This window comes from Oreochromis niloticus, linkage group LG10 (assembly GCF_001858045.2).
Source record: "Oreochromis niloticus isolate F11D_XX linkage group LG10, O_niloticus_UMD_NMBU, whole genome shotgun sequence".
NCBI classification, from domain to species: Eukaryota; Metazoa; Chordata; class Actinopteri; order Cichliformes; family Cichlidae; genus Oreochromis; species Oreochromis niloticus.
The window spans coordinates 7,248,286-7,268,851 of NC_031975.2; the positions used below are offsets into that span (position 1 = coordinate 7,248,286).

Sequence of the window (20,566 nt, forward strand, 5' to 3'; positions counted from 1 at the left end):
CAGACAGAGAGGGTGGTTGATGGAGATGAGAAGTCACTACTGTAGCAGCTGAATGTCACTTTGAGCGCGTTGACTTATGGTGTGTGTGGGGCGGGTGGGGGGGATTCTTAAAACAAATACCGGAAGTGCTGCTTCATCATCCAGTAATCAGTCATCTATAACGGGAAATGCTGGACTTGGTGTTTGTGCTTGACTTAAAAACTGTCCCTCCTTTAAACTGTCATTGCCTCTTGGAAGTGTTTTAAATTTACATAGGGCTTTTTGTTTTGTTTAATTTAATTTTTTATTTAATTTTATTTTTTTTAAATTTCAGTGACACCTGAGAGGTAGTTACAATGGGAGTAAACAAGGGCGACACATGTCCTTTTAAAGGATTCAGTCATAAGAGATGATATGATGTGCCGAGTCGTCCTCCTTTTCTTTGTCATCTCAAATGGCTGCTGCTTGTGTTCATGCATTATTTTTTTTTTTTTTTCTGCTCCTCCTCTCATCGATTCTCCATCTCTTGCCCTTCTTAAAACACGAGGCAATGGCATTTCTTTCTCATGTCTTACAGGTTGGCATTTAAGTTTTTAAGTGAGCAGTCTGATTATTTAATTTGTTTTGTTTTTGAATTTAACAGAAGTGTCACATTAAAATGTTCTTTTTATTTTCAAAGCATGATAATAACCCTCAAATTCCAAACAATGTAATAGTCAATTTACAAAAAAAAAGGAAAAAAAAAAGAGCGAGAGAAAACTCCAGTGTTCACAATTTTAGTTTCCATTAAAATGTCAAATTTTCATGAAAGCAGTGTTTGTGTTTTCTGTTTTGGTTGCACACTGACACCGTGTTTCCTGTGACACATTAGCTCAACCTTGTGCACTACTACAGACACGTTGCAAATCGTAAATCCCATTATCCCATTTAACCCACAGATAAGCTTCAAGGCTTCTGTTTGGTTCTTGTGGGTGTGAGGTTTTTTTGGGGGGGGGGGCTAGGGCTAAATGTAAGCACAATTTTAAAGTAACAGAAGGGTTTTTCAAGAAAATGGGGTTTGGTCACTCTGAAAGACCGGGCCTTAAGAACAGTAATAAAGCAGGACTCATTTTATGACCTGTACAGTGTCAGCTTTTAAGCAGTGTTAGAATGGGACAAAGTGCAATTTGTGAACCTTGGACAATTTTTGTGCTGTTACACTTTATTTGCAGTTTTGATAGTTAAGTATTGAACCCTTGTTTTTCTTTTAAATTTTCTGTGGCACTGTTTCAACAAGGTGCTGAGATTTTGGTCCATATTGACATGACTGTGTCAGAGGTTCATCGGCTTAAGTGTGCCATGAAAAGATCTTATACCGTTACTGACCCCAGCAGCCTGAACAAGGCAAGATGGATCGGTACTTGGCTTTTGTTTATGCCAAATTCTGACTCTGCATTCAGAAACTGACACTCTTCAGACCAAGGAAGTTTGTTTTTAAAAAATACAAAAAAAATCTTCTGTCCAGTTTTTATGAGCCTATGTGAATTGCAGCTTCAGTTTCCTGTTCTGATCGGATTGGCAACCAGTGTGGTCTTCTGCTGTCCACGTGCTCTTCTGCATACCTTGGTTATAACAAATGGTTACTTGAGTTACTGTTTCCTTCCTATCTGATGCTCTGGGCTTTTTCCTCTAACCTATGATCAACAAAACATTGTTCCACATAGAACTGTTGCTCACTGGTTAGTTTCTTTTGGGACATTCTCTGTAAACTCTAGAGATCGTTCTGTGGGAAAATCCCTCAAACTTCAGCAGGCCGTCTTGATTGTCTCCGGCCTCTTTCTAAATGATTGGAGTTGCTGCAGTGTTGGTTGATTAGGTAGTTGTACTAACAAACAGTTGAACAGGTGTACTTAGCAGAGTGGCTGATTAGTGTATATGGTACTTTACTACATATTGGAAGGAAGTGATACATTTTCTGTTTGTAAGAATCCTATCCGCTCTCATTTCTTCATATTTTGCTTGAGAAAACTGAAGTATTGTATAAAAGGCAAGTCCCTTTGTTAGTGCAAAAATAATGTATGTCTGCCAAACTGTGTCATCACTGGCATTTTTCATACATGCGGTTAAAAAATGTAAAATTCTGGAAGGTTGTTTGTTTTAAAGAGATCTATTGTTCAAGTCCATTGAGGGGGGAAAAAAAGAAGTCTAATTCCTTGGAAGCAAAATATAAAGAAAAGGGTGACTTTTGACTTTTGCGCAGTACTGCAGCTATGATATACACAAACAGAGCCCCAAAATGTTTTCCTGTATAATTTAATGAGGCCATAAGTTGCCTCACTCTGTCATATTAGTCAGAACTATTAGCTTGATTACTTGAGGGTTAAACTTTACCTCTTACTGTGTCAGAGACTTGCTGCAAATAAACTAGTACAGTACATATTGTAGGTGAAATTAGCTAAACCGCAGCTAAATGCAATAACGCAGTATGGTATAAATTACACTCACATGAACACTTCTGGTAACTTAACCTCAACAGTTTTTCACTTTTACTTAAAAGTCCTGCAGTAAGTAACATCAATATATTGATATTGTTGTGTTATTCCTTTCCTCAAGTGAATGATGTGATTTTTTTTTTTTTTTTTTAGTTTTTATTTTTTTGGTTCCCTAAACAGTCTTTCGGTGAAATGAAATCACACGGGTTTACACACATTGGCTGCTAGGAGCTATTTCAAATGTTCAACAGTGAATTTAAAAGTATGAGGAGTTATTCACTGGTTCCTCCTGTGTCTTTGTTTTCTTTCACTGGGATGGAAATGGGGTGTCACAGGGCAAAATGAAACCTAAGCCATGTGGACAAATGACACCAATAAATACGTCCTTGAACAGTACAAATAAAATATTTGAGAAGTCAGGGCTTTGGAGACAGGAAAATCTTCAAAAAAAAAAAAAGTTGTGCAACTTTGCAAAGTTATGTGGAACCATCTCTTCAGCTGCCAGCACCAGCTAAAGAAACTGCAAATCAAATGGGAAGTTTTCCAGGACACACAGACATCTGCTCTGCTTCTTCTGACAGCATATGTTAGAAACGCTTCCACTCACAGTGTGTCTCACAGTCACTCCCACAGTCGCTCTGTTTAGCAAGAACAGCATTAGTGGAAACCATGTGGTCTTAATGAGCTCAGCTTGATCAAAAGGTCTCTAGGTGCTGCTCCATCATCAACATCATCAACATCACCAGTGAGCAGGGCTGCCGATTGTTGTTCAAAGACGCCCCCTTGTGGGAGCAGGATTAGCACACACTGAGTCACACAAGCTGAGCTGCACAAGATGAGACGCTTATTTTAATCACCTCTTGATTTTATGAACAGAGGCCATGCACCTCAGCTTTTAGATTTTTTTTAACTATGTTTTTTTTTTTTATAGAATTTAAATAAATTAATAAAAAATGTAACAAAATCTTAACTCTGACCTTGACTTAGATGTTTCAATACAAATTTCTCAGTTTCTGTTATGACTGCTAGATGCTATAGGACTTTTTCTGCATGAACATATAATCTGCTTACATCCCCTTTGGGAAAAAAAGTGAAAAAAAAAATCAAACAAAGTAGCTTTCCAAACTTTCTGAAAGCCTCTGAAAACCTTTGCACAGTACTGTAGTTTGAAATGTTTTTGCTAACTGGTGGAGGGAGTTAAATTTGGAAGTTCTTCGAATGCTGTGATGACCCTGGAAGCTGTTGACACTGCAGGTGGTGTATTTTCACCACAAACACATGTACACACACTTTTTTTTCTCCCCCCATTCTGTCCATAAAATTGAACCGGTGTTTACTGCCACCCCTTCAATTTCACCTTGATTACTGTGCACTTCGTGAAGGCAACATGGGACTTGATGGTTAGTGGACTGGTGCTCAGAGAGATTGTCTAGTGGTCTGGAAGGTTACTAAAAGGTTTGATCTTTCTATCAACAATTCGTCTGCGCTGAGGTGTTTGTGAACTAGATGCCGAATGTCTTCTCACCTCAGGACTGCTGCAAAAAGGATGAGCTCAGTGACCCTTTTTCAAAAAAGAAAGAAAGAAAGCAGCTTTGTTTCCACTATCGGTGACCTGGGTAAAAGTACAGGAGTATTAGAAAGATATTATTGGTAGTATATGGGATATTAAAGGTGCTTTTTAAAAAAAGTACCTTTAATAGTTTTCTTTATTTCTATGCCATTGAAGAGATATAAAATGAAGATAAATTAGAGTGAGGTGTACTTTTGTTTAATACCAATTTGTACCACAAGATGGTGCAGTGAGTCAATGTAACCTTGATTTAACCAGGCAAGTCATCAAGAACATGTTCTTGTGAACAACGAGGCCTGATAAAAGAAAAGCCTCTCGAAGATGTTAGAAAAGGGTTCAAAAGCAGCACATATCCTAAAATGTTTCAATACTTTGTTCACAATAGTAATGCACTGCCCCCTGGTGGTGAAAAGTAGGGTTATATTTTCAAGAAGGTAATTGCAAATAGTACCTTTAAATATCACAAGTATTCTCAGATAATGATGTGTCATATTACAGGCCAGTTTTCTTGTGACCCACAACATGAAGGATTGGATCTAAAACACATTTTTGTCTCAACGGGGCTTTTTAAAATCCATCTGCTCTGTGGCTGAGAATGTTAAATGTGACTTTTTCTCTAAATCCATGTGTAATTGTGTATTTATTACGCTCATCTCGGCCTTATATTTGTGAAAAATGGTTCTATAATCCGCGATTTTATTCCTCAGTTGCTCCTGGTTTGGTTTTGTAAGTTACTACAGCACAAGTGTGATTTATGACATTTCTCAGCTCCATCAGTCAAGGAGTGCTTCATAGAGCCATTTTTCTATTGAAAGCCCTCACGCATTTAGACGGGTCCTTACATGCTGCTCATTCTTGATAGGGACAGGAACCAGAGGCAGTGTATCATCTGAGTGCATCTCCCGCTTTCTTGTATGAATATATCAGCACTGACCAGACAGTCCCTGACATTTAGTGATCTGTAATGATCAGCATAAACCTTAAATTATCCAATGTCTGCCTGAAGTGCTTTCAAAAGTTTGCCACTGATCTGATGTACATCATGGTTCAAAGAACAGCTACTGCAGGCCCGGTTCCAGCGATCACCCTGAACCCTCGCAGAGTTTAATTAACATCACCAGTGTGCTCACTGAGAATGTGCAGCAGTGCAGGAAGCTGCAAGTGCTCAAATGATTTGGGAGTAAAGTGCATGGCTCATACTTTCTATAGCTCACTCGGGATGAATGTTGTTGGTTGTTTGTTTTTTAAAACTAAAACGCTTTCTATGATTTTATTTTACTGTGCTTGAGAGCTGTGTCATACTTGAAAAATGTGTGATTAATGAGCACCGCCCTCTAGGGCCACTAGGACATTTTCATTTTCCAAAGCTATATAGAACATTGTAATTCAAAATAAAGGATAATAAAGCTTCGTGTGCAACAAAGACATGCTCCTCTGGTGCAGAGTTTAAAAGTGTCACCTAGATACATCCCCGGAGCATAGCAAACTCTCCAGGTAGCAAATAAGCTACTTCACTGACATTTTGAACCTGTTGTAAAGAGACCAGGAGCCTACAGCTATGCTAGCGGCTCTGTGAGGCTGTAGTTAGGCACAGTAGGGCTTTGAACTAAATGCTAACTTCAGCATGCTAGCAATATTACAAGTCCTAACGGGCTCATATTTAGCAGGTTTACGCCATAGCTAAATATGGTTGAAAGTGTTGGTATGTACAGTGTCAAACCTCCTTTACTCATAGGCAACATAAAGCTAAACTTGATTTTTTTAAATAATTGAAAATACATTATTTAAAAAGAAACAAACAGGTGACATGTCTATTTGACAAAAAAAAAAATTACATTCAGTCAGTATATTCATTGTGGTGACAGCACAGTAGTGTGCCGCTTACTGTCCTGTCACAGCAACAGTGTTCTGGGTGTGAGATCACTTGGTCGGCTGGGACCTGTCTGTGTACATGTTCTGTGCATGTGTGGGTTTCTCTGGTTTCCTCCAACAGTCCAGGTAGATGATTGTGTTGTCTGAGTATGTATGGGAAAATGTGCCCTGTAGTTTGTAAACTATAGGAATGGACTACATAAATGTTAGTCCCTAATCCCTGTTTCAAAGAAAACTCCTTGCCTCCTTAACTGTCTTACTTCAGTGTGGTATAGCAAGCCACTGATAATGTCGTCATGAAGGACACTCTAAAAGGGATTCAGGCCTCTGGCTTAGGTCAAATTAGCACAGCCGATGCTTCTGCTAACAGGGTGTGATCCATCACACTGTGCTTGGCTGTACAGAAGTCCAGTATGTGACCTTCTCTGCAGGGTTGGTAGTGTGGTTATGGTTTGGTGAATGTATGAATAACCTAACTGATTTAGTTAGTTTAGTGACTGACTCGTCACTGAAGAAGGCTCCTGGATGAGAGCTGAAACATCTTCAAGCAGTTCAAATACCTCTCGGTATCTTATGGTAAATATCTCTTACGATTGTTTAGAACATAGAGAAGGGAGTTCCAGACAGCAACAGTTCACAAAGGAAAAATGTATTAATTGTAGTTTCTGACCTATAAAGAATATGTGGCTTAACTTAGGATTAACTACAACGCAAGCAAACCAAAGTAAATGAAAACCAAATCAGGCTCCCAAGTAGGTGAAGTAATTTCCTTTATTAGATGGGAGGGGCCTCTTAGTAGCACCTACAAAGGAGGAAGGAAAAAAAAAAGGCCCAACAACCAACAGCGACATAAGGCCCAGGGCTGTCACATTGTTTAAAATAAAAGTAGCTGCCTTTGTAATATTTTAAAGTATCAGGGGAAACGTTAGTATGAGAGGAAAACAAGGCTAAAAATGATGGCTAAAATTCCACTCTGACTATTTCTTAATACCGACACAGACATTAAACACACACTTGCAGTGTGTGTATATTGTGCCTGTAATGTAAAAGGGCTCTAAGACTCAACATTGAAGAGACTTCATACATGCCTGCCCTTATTATGACTCATTGAAGTGATTATGCAGCAGGCTGTCATCATCCATCACAAAGCCGTCCACATGCTCGGGCTCAGCGATCTCCGCAATGTACAGTGTGGCCCCCACCCCACCATACCACCACCTCCCTTCAAGTGTGGCCATTAGTTAACTCTGCATATAATCCCACAAGCCCCTGATCGTTCGTTTCCTGTTTACTCACACTGCTCGGCCTCCACTCTTCTTGCCATTTGTACATGAGTGAGAGGAAGACGGAGTAAGTTACAAAGGACTGGAAATCCATATATGGAGGCAGAATGTGTGACACAGGTGTCAGATTGAAATCAGACATGAGTCAGTCCAGCTGCACTGACGGAACAAGACAGCAGCAGCACGTCCACGTGATCCGAACGACAGGAGCGCCGGCGTAGCCTCAGAAAACTGTGGCAAATGCAAGCTGTCCCGCCGATGATTTCTTTCAGGTCATCTCTAATATTCTCTCAGCAAACTGCCGCATAGTGTTTGCTTCTAGGTGGAATTAAGCATTGTGTGCCACTGGGCTGGTGTGAAGGGTGGAGGGAGGAAGGCGAGGAGGGGGAGGTGGGGAGGGGGCTTTTTGTGTGATATGGGCCATTGACTGCTTTTCCATAGCTCAGGAACAATAATGAGATTTTTTTTTTTTTTTTTTCAGAATATCAGTGCCACCATTCAGCGCACTGATTGTGTTTATGAAATTGTGCATACATCTCTCAATGCTGGAGCACAGGATGGGGAAAGCTATTTTCAAAACATTAGCAAATTGTTTTCTGTTATTGTGCAGAGATTGATAAGAGCATGCGTCGACTAAACACACAGACACACATACGGGGGAAGAAAAACATAAAAAGGCAAGAGACTGCTGCGATGGCTCGGATTTACTCTCTAATGTATTACCATGACTTCATACTGCTGTTAAACTGTAACTACAATAAATTCAATCGGTGCTTTGAACCACTGTAGGTGTATTCCTCCTCTGAAAAAGCCATTTGAGGATGCTGCAACTATCCAATTTATTTATTATCACTTGTGTTACTGTGTTACCTGCTGATGACAAATGTTCCTGATGAGATATGAAAATGACCTTGAGAGTGACCTTGCCTTCAAATCTCTGACATTTCTCCAAAGCAGACATTGAGACAAATTGCTTGAGATTTCACACAAATCAATTTTATCTGATTACAGACCTCTGCACACCAGCATTAACCAATGAAAATGTGTTTGCTCCTACTCGTGCACGGCGGGTTACAGTTCTCATTAGTGCTCGCAACAGCTTCAGAGGCAGCAAAACTGATTTTTTGGAGGGGGGGTTTTATTGCATTAAAAATGACATGGACATTCTTTTATCAGGACAGCAATACTTTGTAGATGTGTTTTTTGATGATACCATATCACATCTGGAATACACTGTGCTGTGATATGGATGTTTGCTGACAGTAGCTCTGGACATCAAACACTGTCGTTTTGATGGCAATTTTTCTGACAGCAAATGAGGCTGTTAAACTCATCTTGTCAATTTCTTACTCTAAGAAGACACCACACAAGGACATGCAAGATGAGTGGGAGTTTCAGTGCAAGCGAATCAAAGTTAAAAGATATCAGAGAATTCAGTATTTTCAGCTGTGGTACCTGGCACCTTCTCAAATATCCAAACTGAGACACAAAAAGGTTATGTTGGTCCCCCCTTTTGCTGATATTAGCAACAGATCCTTTAAGTCCTGTAAGTTGAGAGGTGGTCCAGCACCCACAGATGCTCGATGGGGAATTTGGAGGCCAAGTCAACACCTCAAACTCGTTGTTGTGCTCCTCAAACCATTCCTGAACCACTTGTGCTTTGTAACTTACAGCCTTATCATGCTGACAGAGGCCACACCCATCAGGGACTACTGTTACCATGATAGGGTGTATTTGTTCTACATCAATGCGTAGTTAAGGTGGTACGTGTCAAAGCTACTGCCACATGAATGGCATGACCCAACACTTACCTGCAGAACATTACCCAAAGCACCACACTGCCTCCTCTGGCTTGTCTTCTTCCCATAGTGCATCCTGGTGCCAGGTGTTCCCCAGGTTAGTGACACACACGAACATGTCCATCCATGTGATGTAAAGGGAAACATGATTCATCAGATATGGCCAGATATGGTTCTGATGCTTATATGCCCATTTTTGGCACTTTCTTGGGCAGACCAGGGTCAGCATGGTCACCCTGATTGTTCTGCAGCTGTGCAGCTACATATGCAACAAACTGCGATGCACTGTGTATTCTCACACTTTTCTAAAATTTCTGCAATTTGAGCCTCAGTAGCTTGTCTGCTGGATCGTCCGCTCCCCAATGCATCAGTGAGCCTTGGCCACCCATGACCCTGACACTGGTTCAACACTCTTCCACTTTTGATAGATACTGACCACTGCAGATAGGGAACACCCCACCACAGCTGCAGTTTTGGAGATGCCCTTACCGAGTCATCCAGTCATCACAGTTTGGCCCATGTCAAACTCGCTCACATCTTTACACTTGCCCATTTTTTCTACTTCTAACACATCAACTCTGACGACATGTTCATATGCCCCCTAATACATCGCACCTACTAACAGGTGCAATGATGAAGAGATAATCAGTGTTATTCACTTCACCTGTCAGTGCTCATAATGTTATGCCTGATTGGTGCAATCTTATCTTTATTTAAAAGTGTACAATGTACTATCATCAGCCAGCCTATAAGAGATACCTTGCTCATATTGGGTTGGATTCCCACGGGAAGTGGAAGGATCCATGCTTTCATGTTTATTTACTGAAAATTCTAACCCAACCATCATAAAGCAGGCAACATTTTCCAGTTTTCTATTATCCAATTTTGTTGAGCTTGTGTGAATTTTTGAATTTTGTCTCCTGTTTTTTGCTGACAGGAGTGGCACCCTGTCAGCACTCTTCTGCTCCTTCAGGTTTTGACAGGTTTCAGAGATACCTCACCTTATCTGTAATGAGTGGTTGTTTGAGTTACCGCTACCTTCCTATTAACTCCAAGCACTCTGGCCATTCTCCTCTGACCTCTAAGATCAGCAAGGCATTTTTACACAGAAAACTGCTGCCCACTGGATATATATGTGTACTTGTTGTTGTTGTTGTCAGACTTTCTCTGTGCAAAATCTAGAGATAGTTGTTTGGGAAAAATCCCAGTAGATCAGCCCATCTGGCACCAACAACCATTCCACATTCATTGTCACTTAAATCACCTTTCTTCCCCATTCTGATGCTGAGTTTGAACTTTAGCAGGTTGTGCTGACAGCATGCCTAAATGCACCAAGTTGTGATTGGGTGATTAGATAGTATATTTTTCTATGTGAGCATTTTGTAGTACCCAGCTAAAGAACCATTAATCCGTTGGTAATGATCCCATCAACACCAATACCCCCCAACCCCCCCGCCTCCCTTGACACCTACTTTGTATTTTCACTCTGTCCTCCAGTGATAATTGTCACTCTCGCCTGCTTCTACAGTCTGTTGCTCACTAGTTTGCTCTAAGGCAACTATTGATTCGGGAGCATCATCAGATCCATGAAGACAATGATGATGAACAATGAACAGACAGCTGCATCCTCTGTGGTCGGGGGCCAAAACTGATGGCCTTTGTAAGCATGTAATGCTTCATCTGGTGGATAATATGAGAGAAAATAGGGGCACAATATGTGAATTTTCTGAGTCACTTAGCTCATGGTCTCCCCTGCTTTTCATGCTGCTGGCTACACACACTCTCTCGAATTACAGACACTGTAATGGCTGAAAATAGACTGGACATAGTGTCTTTCCTCACCTGTAAGAATTCAAATGCAAAAGCATACTTTACAGGAGAAAATGATTATATGTATTATATATGTATAGTCAATAAGGCACATCTATGACAACAGATAAAAGAAAAAAACTAGAAGTAGATAAAACAATGGCATTGTATTAATGAGGTGATATAAATGCTGTCAAAACCTTCACCGGGTAGAACGGTAGTGTGATAATCCTTACCCTCGCAACAAATTGTAATTAGCATAATTTATATTAGAGTAATAATTAACATATGAAAGTAATGAGATTACAGTTATCACATCTGTTGCAATTTTTAAAGCAAAACTATCCTGATTTAGATTGTTCATAATCTATAGCCTATCAGGCTGCCACCTATAATCCAATAGGCCTAATCTATTGGATTATGCTACTTATGATCATTTTTCAGATGTCATTTTAAACTTTAGAGACTATAAGGTAATATTCTCTAATGAAAGGTGATGTGAGCTGGGGAAACAACAGAGTGAGGATGGGGTCATAATAAAAGTAATTTCCTAAAAGCTCAGTAGCACAACACAGTACGCTCCAATTTGTTTCTTAAACAACGATCCACGATCCAGGCCCGCACAAGAAAAGCACCTGTGCTCTTGGCTTCAGACATTTGCCATTCCCAGAAGGTCATTTGGTTAATGCATATTTGAGTTTTCATGGACTCTTAACTAGTTTTTAATCAGCAATTATTAGCGAATTGGAAGGCTGTGCAGGCACATGACTCTCTGCTGGCGCGAGAGTGCCCATCAATGTCACGTCAATTTCCATGCCAAAGGCTACATTAGGCCTGGAGTCTGGGAGGAAACAGCCACCTGAGTGCCTCATCTCCCCATCCACAGCAGTCTTCTCATCAACTATTGACTCTATTACACAGCACTGTCAAAAAAATTTTCCGCTTCAAAAGAGGAGCAACCATTACATGGCTGTGTGGGGAGATAATTTAGTGATGCACATAAAATTAAGTGCATATCCATTGAACATTGCTCATTATTGCACTTGAATTCCTACAATGCCAGGCTCGTGTGAGGATCCTGGATGCTTCCCAACCTTTCATTCCGTTCCCATTTTCAAGGCATAAACACAACTTGATGATTTAGGCTGATGTGCTACATAAATAGCTGTCATTTTCATCTATATCTAACCTACCTGTAATTGGCAATTAAACATTGCCAGCATCTCAGACTAGCTCTTAATTACCGTTAATAAGTGCTGAGGGGCTCTGAGGTGTCCTCGCAGGCTGAGGATGGGGGATGTGAGTCTCCTGCAGCACCACATCACGCCATGAATATGCATGGCGGAAAGGTATTCTTCCGCTCTCTCTCCCTCTGCTTTTCAGGCACACGGAGGTGGAAATGGACCACCTCTTGAACTTCTTCATTACACCTCCACAGCGACCTCAGCATCGCCGCCGTCGTTGCCATGCTGCATCCTCGCAATGGCATTTCCGTGCACTGTGGCTTGTTTTGTGTTTGCCAGGAGCTGTCACATTCAGCCTGTTAGTGCTGGCCCATGGGAAATTTGCACAGTGCGACTGGTATGAGGTGAGGCCATCAAATGAGCCTGTGACATGCTGCTATATGCTCCACATATTTGCTATGATCTGTGTTTGTGTCTTTGTTTGGATAATGCCAATCACGACCCTTAGCCCCTTTCACATTTACTCTTTTTTTTTGAAACAGGAGATACATTTTCACAGTATAGTCTCATGCTCAAATATCACTTATAGTATTTCTACTTTAAAGCAAACTTTGATTTCACAGATTATTACAGCTTCCTTTTCTCCGCTGTGAGCTGACATTTAGCTCCCATGACTGCTGATTGTCTTGCCAAGTTCCACTAAAGACCCGAATCCTTGTATTTAAGGGCTGACGAGTGTAGAGCTCTCTGATCATAATGGCACTTTTAATTAGCACTTAATTAAAGGCAGGTGGACTGGAAAGGTCAAGCAGTTAGGCCTCTGAGTTAAAAACACAGTCAGCGTGAGCATCGGCTCTTTGACAGATTTGTCTGCTAATTACAGTGACCAGAGTCTGGACAAACTCTGTTCACATCTGCCTGAGGTTAAGCCATTTTTCATATTTACCATCTTTGCTTCTAAAGCTTTCCCTGTATTAATGTTTGCTTTGTTTTCTTTAAATCTAAGAGTCAATTCCTCTGACAGACAGCAAGAAAATCCAGAGCAGTTTCTTTTGTAAGAAAGTGAAACAGCCCACACTGCCAAATTGGATCATCATTGTGCTCATTACACAAACACAAAAATGAATGCAGCGTGATCTAAACTCGCAGTGCCTCGGCTGTGAAAAACAGAGCTGAGCCAAGAGTATTGATCTCAGTCTGAATTTATGGATTGCCGTGTCTAAGTGAGTGATGGAGCTGTCGGACCGTCGGTCTCACCTGACAAGCACCCACATTAAAAATCCTGATCCCTGAATTCCACCGGCGTCATGTTTAACTATTGCCATCTATCACGGTAAACATATACAAAAAAAGGTGTTTTAAATCTATTGTCGTGAACTCAATACACTATTGTTATCCTCAGTGTGTCTGTGAGTTAGCTTTAGTGAAAAATGTGTGAAAAAATGGAATGATCCAGTCAGAAAGCAGCTGAATTTTTTCTTCATTGTCAAGTGTTTCACCTCAGAAAATGACTCGGAATCAGATTTTTGCTTCTGCCATTTGAGGTTAAATTCTCCATCTCGGGAAGAAGCAGAACTAAGCACAGCGTGACAAACGCATCAAAAGGTACTATTGTAAGGCCCTGAAATGGCCTGTCATGCAGCAGCCTGTTTGCTCATCTACTCCATCACATCCCCAGCCATTTATACACTGAGCCTCCGCTAATGCTGATGCTCTCCATGTGACGCTGATGAAGAATAAGGCACTGGCGAATGCGTTTCCCTGAAAGCACTGCATCTTCTCAGGCGCTGTGAGAGACCACTGAGGGGCAGCAGCATTACACGTCAGTCTTTGTTTGCTCACCATTTTCCCCAAATGCATCTTAGGCTATTAATCCTGCTGACTTATGAGAGACCTCGAAGGATCCCGGGTGCTGACATGCTCAGTGTGTGTGGTCTGGTCAAAATACGGTACAATATTATCCCCTTTTTTAAACAAAATAAACAGAAAATACATATAATTCTGTGATATAATAGTGATAGTTTCCCACAAATCTGCACTTGATTTTGAAATGCTGTGATATTCGGGTTCAGAAAAACACAAATACAACGCAACAGTGAAAAGAAGTCATATAACAATTCAGTTTATTTTATTTATTTTCCAGACAGACACATCGATTTCTGGACCACAGTAGAGGATGGAAACCTTTCACAGACATTTTTTTGTCAATATTATTATTTGAAAATACAAATATAAAATTAGACTTTCCACATTTGATATGTGAGAGACCCCCATCCATTATTATTATCATTATTATTTTAGTATATTTTACAACAGGGCTTGAGCAAGCCATATGATAACCTGAAAGATGCTTTCAGATGTCAGTCAAGTCTGTCTGTCTCTCGCCATAAAAAGTCGGTTAACATAAAAAAAAGGGGCAAGTGTTAGGAATGGGCAGACAGCGGTGGCGAGAGCTCTGCGCTCAGCCTGCGGAGACACGGCAGAGCCTCACACTGCCGGCCGTGCAGTCTGAAGAGCCTCCGGACACCCCTCGTGGCCGTGCGGTCCGCTCCAACCTCGACAACACGCCGGGGGAGAACTCGCATGATGGTGAACCAATAATGATGAATGGACTAAATGAACTTGGGTGCGGCTGTGTGACGAGGATTATTCTGTATACAGCTGAGGTCTCCAGTCTAATATTATTCAGTTCAAATGAGCGTGAATTGCAAGTATATATATTCATCTATATACATATATATTGCAATTATATGTATATATTTGGCGATGAGCATGGCGTGAGATGGCAATGGTTTGGACTGGAGGGGAAGTTCACCCCAAAAACACAGTAGTACTGGCGAACTTGTGCCATTTCCGTCACCTTGAAGAGTTCAGTCCAGATTTGTGAACATGAACTGATCTTTGATACATCGAACCAAAAAAACTGTAAATAGCGTTGTTAGTGAGAGTCACTTTGTGAACTGGCCGGAGACCTAACTTTGTGTTCACTGTGACGGTATCCAGTATCTCTCAGAGATAAGGGCACACTGTCTGGTTTTTTGCTTTTTCAAAAAAAACCATTAGCACCACTATGAGTAAGCCTCTTTTTGGATAAAAATGCTCAAGAACATTCAATGAGCCTTCAAAGTCTGTCTGATTCATTGCAAATGGAGCAGAGCCTGAAAAGCCTGATGTTCCAGCTTTTAGGAAACTTTTGTTCATATTCAGAAAACGCTTGTGAACCCAGGATGACAGAAATCCCATAAGTGCGTATGGTTTCAGGGTGGGATCCCCCCCCCCACCCCACCTCGAACTGATGGGGTTTATTGTTTGGCCATTGCCTAGCACTTGCCTCAAGATTCAAGTTTAAATGGATACGGTAGTACACTACAAATGTCAACACCTTCCAGGTTGACTTTTTTTCTTTTTTGATTATTTTTTTTTCTTAAACCAAGTCCCCTCCCCTCTCCCCAAATGGATAAGCTAGTCTACTAAGATGTGTAACATTCATCAGCTGTAAACTGCTGTCAGTTTGAGATAAAACGAAATTACAGCAACAGAGCCATGCTACCTTAAAGTCCAAGCTACAGGATCACAAAACAATAGAAGAGTCAATTTTGATATTGTGTGAGGGAAAACAAGCCATTTCAAGCCTTCTTTCCAGTGAAAAAGGGTTAATTATAGACTAAGAGACAACAGGCACCGCAACAGCACAGCAGCAGTGCGTGTGTGCTGCTCGGGTATATGCTGTTTGGATAAAACGCCACGAAAACTGGAACGCGACTGGGTTGTGTTTGAGTTAATTATACAATTAAATTTTTCAATGAACAGGAGGAACAATTTCTTTATTACTTTAAGAATTAAATTATAACCAAACTGTGTTCAGTTATTGTTCTTCTGCTATTAATACATTTTTAAAAAATATTTCAAACAATAAAACATTTTCCACAAATACTGCATTTTTCTAAAGTGAGCGATCACTTTACCTCGCTAAGATACTGACGTATGCAATAGTTGGCCGCTGTCTAATTTTAATAAAAAAAAAAAACAATTTTACTTTCAGAAAGTAACGTAAAGATCATTTATTTTAAAAAAACAAAACAAAATAACTTATTAGCATCACTGACAAAGCTGCTGTGTACTCTATGTGCTGTCTGCAATTGATCAGACTGGTTAGGAAGAAAGAGCGCACTAATGTTAACATATTAACAACAGCATAATATTAACCGTTAATTTAAAGAGCCAGTAAATGAGCAAACAGAGATTATGCTCAAAATGGCTCAACTGCACTGGCTTTATTAGGGGTCCAAGCAGCGCCTCCAGCAGCAATCCCATTGTTTTAATAAGTTTGTTTTTGCTCATGTAAATCTAAAGGTTAAATCTAGGCATCCTTTGACACGGTTGTTAATAATAATCTATTCTAGCTTGGCAATGCATCACAGCTTCAGGTTGCAGGTCCAACTCTGGACAGGAATTTAACCGTCTATTAATCAGACATGACAAACCCGACACCCCTCAGCACCTGCTGATATCCCTCTAATGGTTTTCTGTTTAGTATTTGCAGTGTTTCTCTGTGTGTGTCAGTAATGCCTCTGTAGTGTCAGAAACACTGTTAACAGATTCAAATAAGATTAAAAAAAGAGTCATTAACAGTTCCCAAATAAATAAGAGCTCAAAAACTGTATCATCTAAAAATAATGACACCAGAGGAGCCTGGGATATCTGCAAAGTGTACAAACATTAAAAGATAGAAGAGGCTCTTTAAACAGCTCTGTGACTGATGACGTAGGTGGTAATAACTCGCATGTCTCTTAAAAAAATATGAAATATTTTAAGTAAAAATTGTTTTTTTTTTCCCCCGTGATTTTAGCTTGTGTCCCTCTTTAAAAAAAAGGGAAAAAAAGGAAAGAAACAATCAAACACAAAAGTTTTGCATATCTAGCGTTAGCATTTAAGGTAGTATGGCACACCCCTTTAAAAACATTCAAGGGTGGGGATCCAAATAATGCCTTGTGTACAATTCCATCTTACAGCAACTATTTCTCTATTGTTCATCCATGAGAGCTTTGGTTAGCTGAAACCATGTGAGAGTGGCAAAACCAAACCAAAAAAAAAAAAAGGAAAGAAAAAGAAAAAAAAAAACATACAGGGAAAAATTACAATGAACCTCTAACAAAATAACTGTCTGCAAATACCAGAATAACATGATCGTTGAGAGAAAGGTATATCTCGACTGGTCCTAAATCCACTATTCACTACAAGTATTATATTAATGAGTCCTCTATAACATCTACTTTGTAATTACAGGAGATAGAAAAAGAGCGCAAGAGGGAGAGGGATAAATATGAGAGAAAGGAGAGGTAGAGCAAGGGAGAACAACAAAGAGCACTACACTGGTATCAAAGACAGCACTCTGTTTACAAGTTAACTGTGATTTCTTTACACACTAATGAAGTACATGAATGAGCAACAAAATATCGTAGGATCTCTGAGGATGGGGAATGGAAAGAGAGAAAGTAATGGATGCACAGTACATTTTAATAGTATATTACAATTATTAATATATAAACCACAAAGTATCAATAAAACTCTGATTAAACTTGAAATCAGCAAAGAAGCATCTTTTTTTATAGTTTTGTGTTTCTTATTTTCTTTTACATTTGAACATTACAAGTTGTTTTTTTTTCTTCTTCTTCTCTTGCTCTTGACTCTTTAAATTATTACTCGATCACACCTCCATATCGTTTACTTTAAAAGTAATCCAGCATATTTCTTTACCTGGTTGTTTTAAAGGGAAAAGAAAAGAAATGAGACGAGACGCGGGTAAAAGGAAAACAGCAAACGCATCTGCGGCGGCGTCGAATTTCAAAACCAGAAAACATACTGGAGCCTATTATTATTATTATCATTAATATTAATAAATCATCATCACGAGTAAAACCATTGACCGCACGTACTGTGGAAAACCCGGTGCAGTGGTAGATAGTGAATTATTCAGTGTCATCTTTTGACCCCGTATTAAATATCCTCAGATGAGACATGGGTCTACTCTATAAAGAAATCCAAGTGTACACGGCAACATAACCAGTTACTACTTCCCGAGCTGTGAACTTGCCTCAAAACACTCAAGTGTTTTGTCTAGTCGAGAACACGCTAGCTCCGAAATCCTTCATGCTATCCCAAAGCACAGGGCAGTTTCCTTTTTCTTTTTTTAAAAAAGCCAACATATACATGTGCAAATAGAAAAAAATGGCCTGTACTTTACAACTCACAGTGCAATGATTACTTGCTTAATTACCTTTCAGTGTTTTCATTTGTTTTTGCCACTAGAATAAATTAAAAAACCTGCCAATGATTCCATAAGAGAACTCAGGAAGGCTGAGGTATGGTATCAAAACGTTTACTTTCCTAATTCACTCAAAAAAAAAAAGAGAGAAAAAGATCTGAGTCGGAGAACGAGCGTTACATAAAGACTCGAGCACAGAGCCCAGGTATTGTGTTCCAAAGGAAAGAAAAAGAACTAATCGGGAACGTGCAGGATGAAACAAACATCAACATTGCAGCTAACAAGTTCCTCTCAAGAGTAGAAAAGTGTCAGGATGCGCAGAGCCTGCTTCAAGTTCTAATCTTCACATCTAAGTACAGTGTGCTTTGGATTTAATCATCTTTTTTTTTCTTTTAAACTTTCTCTTTGAAATGATACTGATACTGTAACAGTTAGACAAAAAGATACCAATCAGGCTCTTTATTTTTTAAAATTACTATTATTATTATTTCTCCAAAACTGTGTTGACTCACCGCTTGTAAATTTTGCTGGTATGACACTTGTAAAATTATTCAGCTTCAGTATTTACAGAGCAAGTGTGTGTGCGCTAGGCGTGTGTGTGTTCGTGTGTTTGTTTCCGTGTGGGGTTGTTATACCGTCTTCCAGCAGAAAAAAAAAGGTAGAATAATAACTGTTTACAGCTTTGTCTTCTATTCACACGCTATAACATGTTCTTTTGACACACCATCACAAAAATATGCTATTCTCTCACTGAGTTGGTTATATGCAGTGACTGGAATAATATGTACAGCTACATTTCTTTTTCTCAAGTTTGAATTCACAATGTAGTTATATGAAATTTGTTATAGCATATATATATATTTCTAAACAACAAAAACAACACTTATAAAAAAGGACCATAAAAATATTGGAGTCCTCTTTGTATTGCCCAAAAATAGGTAATTATGGTTAACAATGAGACATCACAAGAAATAAAACAGCTACTAAGATTTATTACTTAGATACCTTCTTTAAAATTTCCTTAAAATGTTTTTTTTCCTTCTCCGAGTCTTTCCGCACTGAGCTTGTCTGTTTTTCTTGTGTTTTCTTTTTTTTTTTTTGCAGAAAGACTGAATGAAACATCCCGAGCTTTTTTCCTTTTAGACTCACCGATACAAAGATGAAGACGTGACTTTGAAGATATTCTTGGCTATGACCGCCGTACTTCAAACGAAAAAAAAGCCAAAAAAAAAAGCCAAAAAGATTTACACAAAAATACCAGAAGATAAAATAAAAACGACACAAAATTAAAGGTTCAACTAAAACGACTCTCTTAAAACTAATCAAAAGAAAAGCTAACAGAGGAAGAAAGTAGGTGAATGAACTCGACGTGAAACATCATACCAAACCAGGTTGTAAAGTTATAGGAGGTTTGGATTATAGTACAGCAGTTGTTATTTTTCTGAGATGATAAACATTTTCTTTTCTTCTTCATATGGTTCCGACTTTCGTTCGTTTTGCCGGGGTGACGCTGTAGTGCTTGAAGTTGGATTAGCATCACCTGCACACAAAGCCAATTAGAAACTTCGTCCTGTCTTTCCTGGGCCACCAGATATACTCTGCTGGGTGATAAAGGAAAAAACACAACAACAAAAAAAAACAGAAGGAAAAAAAGGAACAACAGCATTAGAAAGCATACATTTAATTAAGAGTAAGTTTCGAACATAAATAATACTCGCTGTAACACATTTCGCAGGCTTGCTGAAGCATGAATAACTGGGATATGATTCTAAGAAACTGCTACAGGTCAAAATTTCCTGCAAGCATAACAGAAGCACCAATAATTACTGTAAAAACAACCTGTCCAACAACAAAAAGTCTAGGCTGCCACAAATACCACGCTATATACTTATTATTACTTATTATTAATTTAGCATTTGTGCATATGTACTGACCTGCCACTTTATTAGATATATCTGCTCATACCACTATCTAATCAGCCAATCGCATGCCAGTAGCTGATTGGTTAGATGGAATTAAACCTACAGCAGCAGAAGACCACATCGCCTGCCACTCCTGTCAGATAAGAACAGGAAACGGAGGCTACAGTTTGCACGGGGTCACCAACCTCAAAAGTAGAAACTGGAAATTTTTTTTCATTCTGATGGTAGAGCCAGAATGTGATGGAAACTACATGAAAGCATTGCTCTATCCTGCCTTGTATCAAGGTTTCAGGCTGCTGGTGGTGGTGTGATGGTGATATTTTTTGCCACACTTTGGGCCTATTAGTACCAACTGAGCACAACATACCCATGTTCGTTATCCTCGTTGATGTACCTAATAAAGTGGCAGGTG

The 20,566-nt window shown here is 39.5% G+C and overlaps 1 protein-coding gene across 1 annotated transcript in view; it reads right to left on the bottom strand.

Annotated features, from left to right (window-relative positions):
* Window positions 1-14,073: 14,073 nt before the first annotated feature.
* msi2b (musashi RNA-binding protein 2b) overlaps window positions 14,074-20,566 on the bottom strand; it is a 258,025-nt gene continuing 251,532 nt past the window's right edge. The window contains 1 exon segment of the mRNA XM_019363878.2: window positions 14,074-19,830. The gene's annotated coding sequence lies outside the window, so the exon portion shown is untranslated.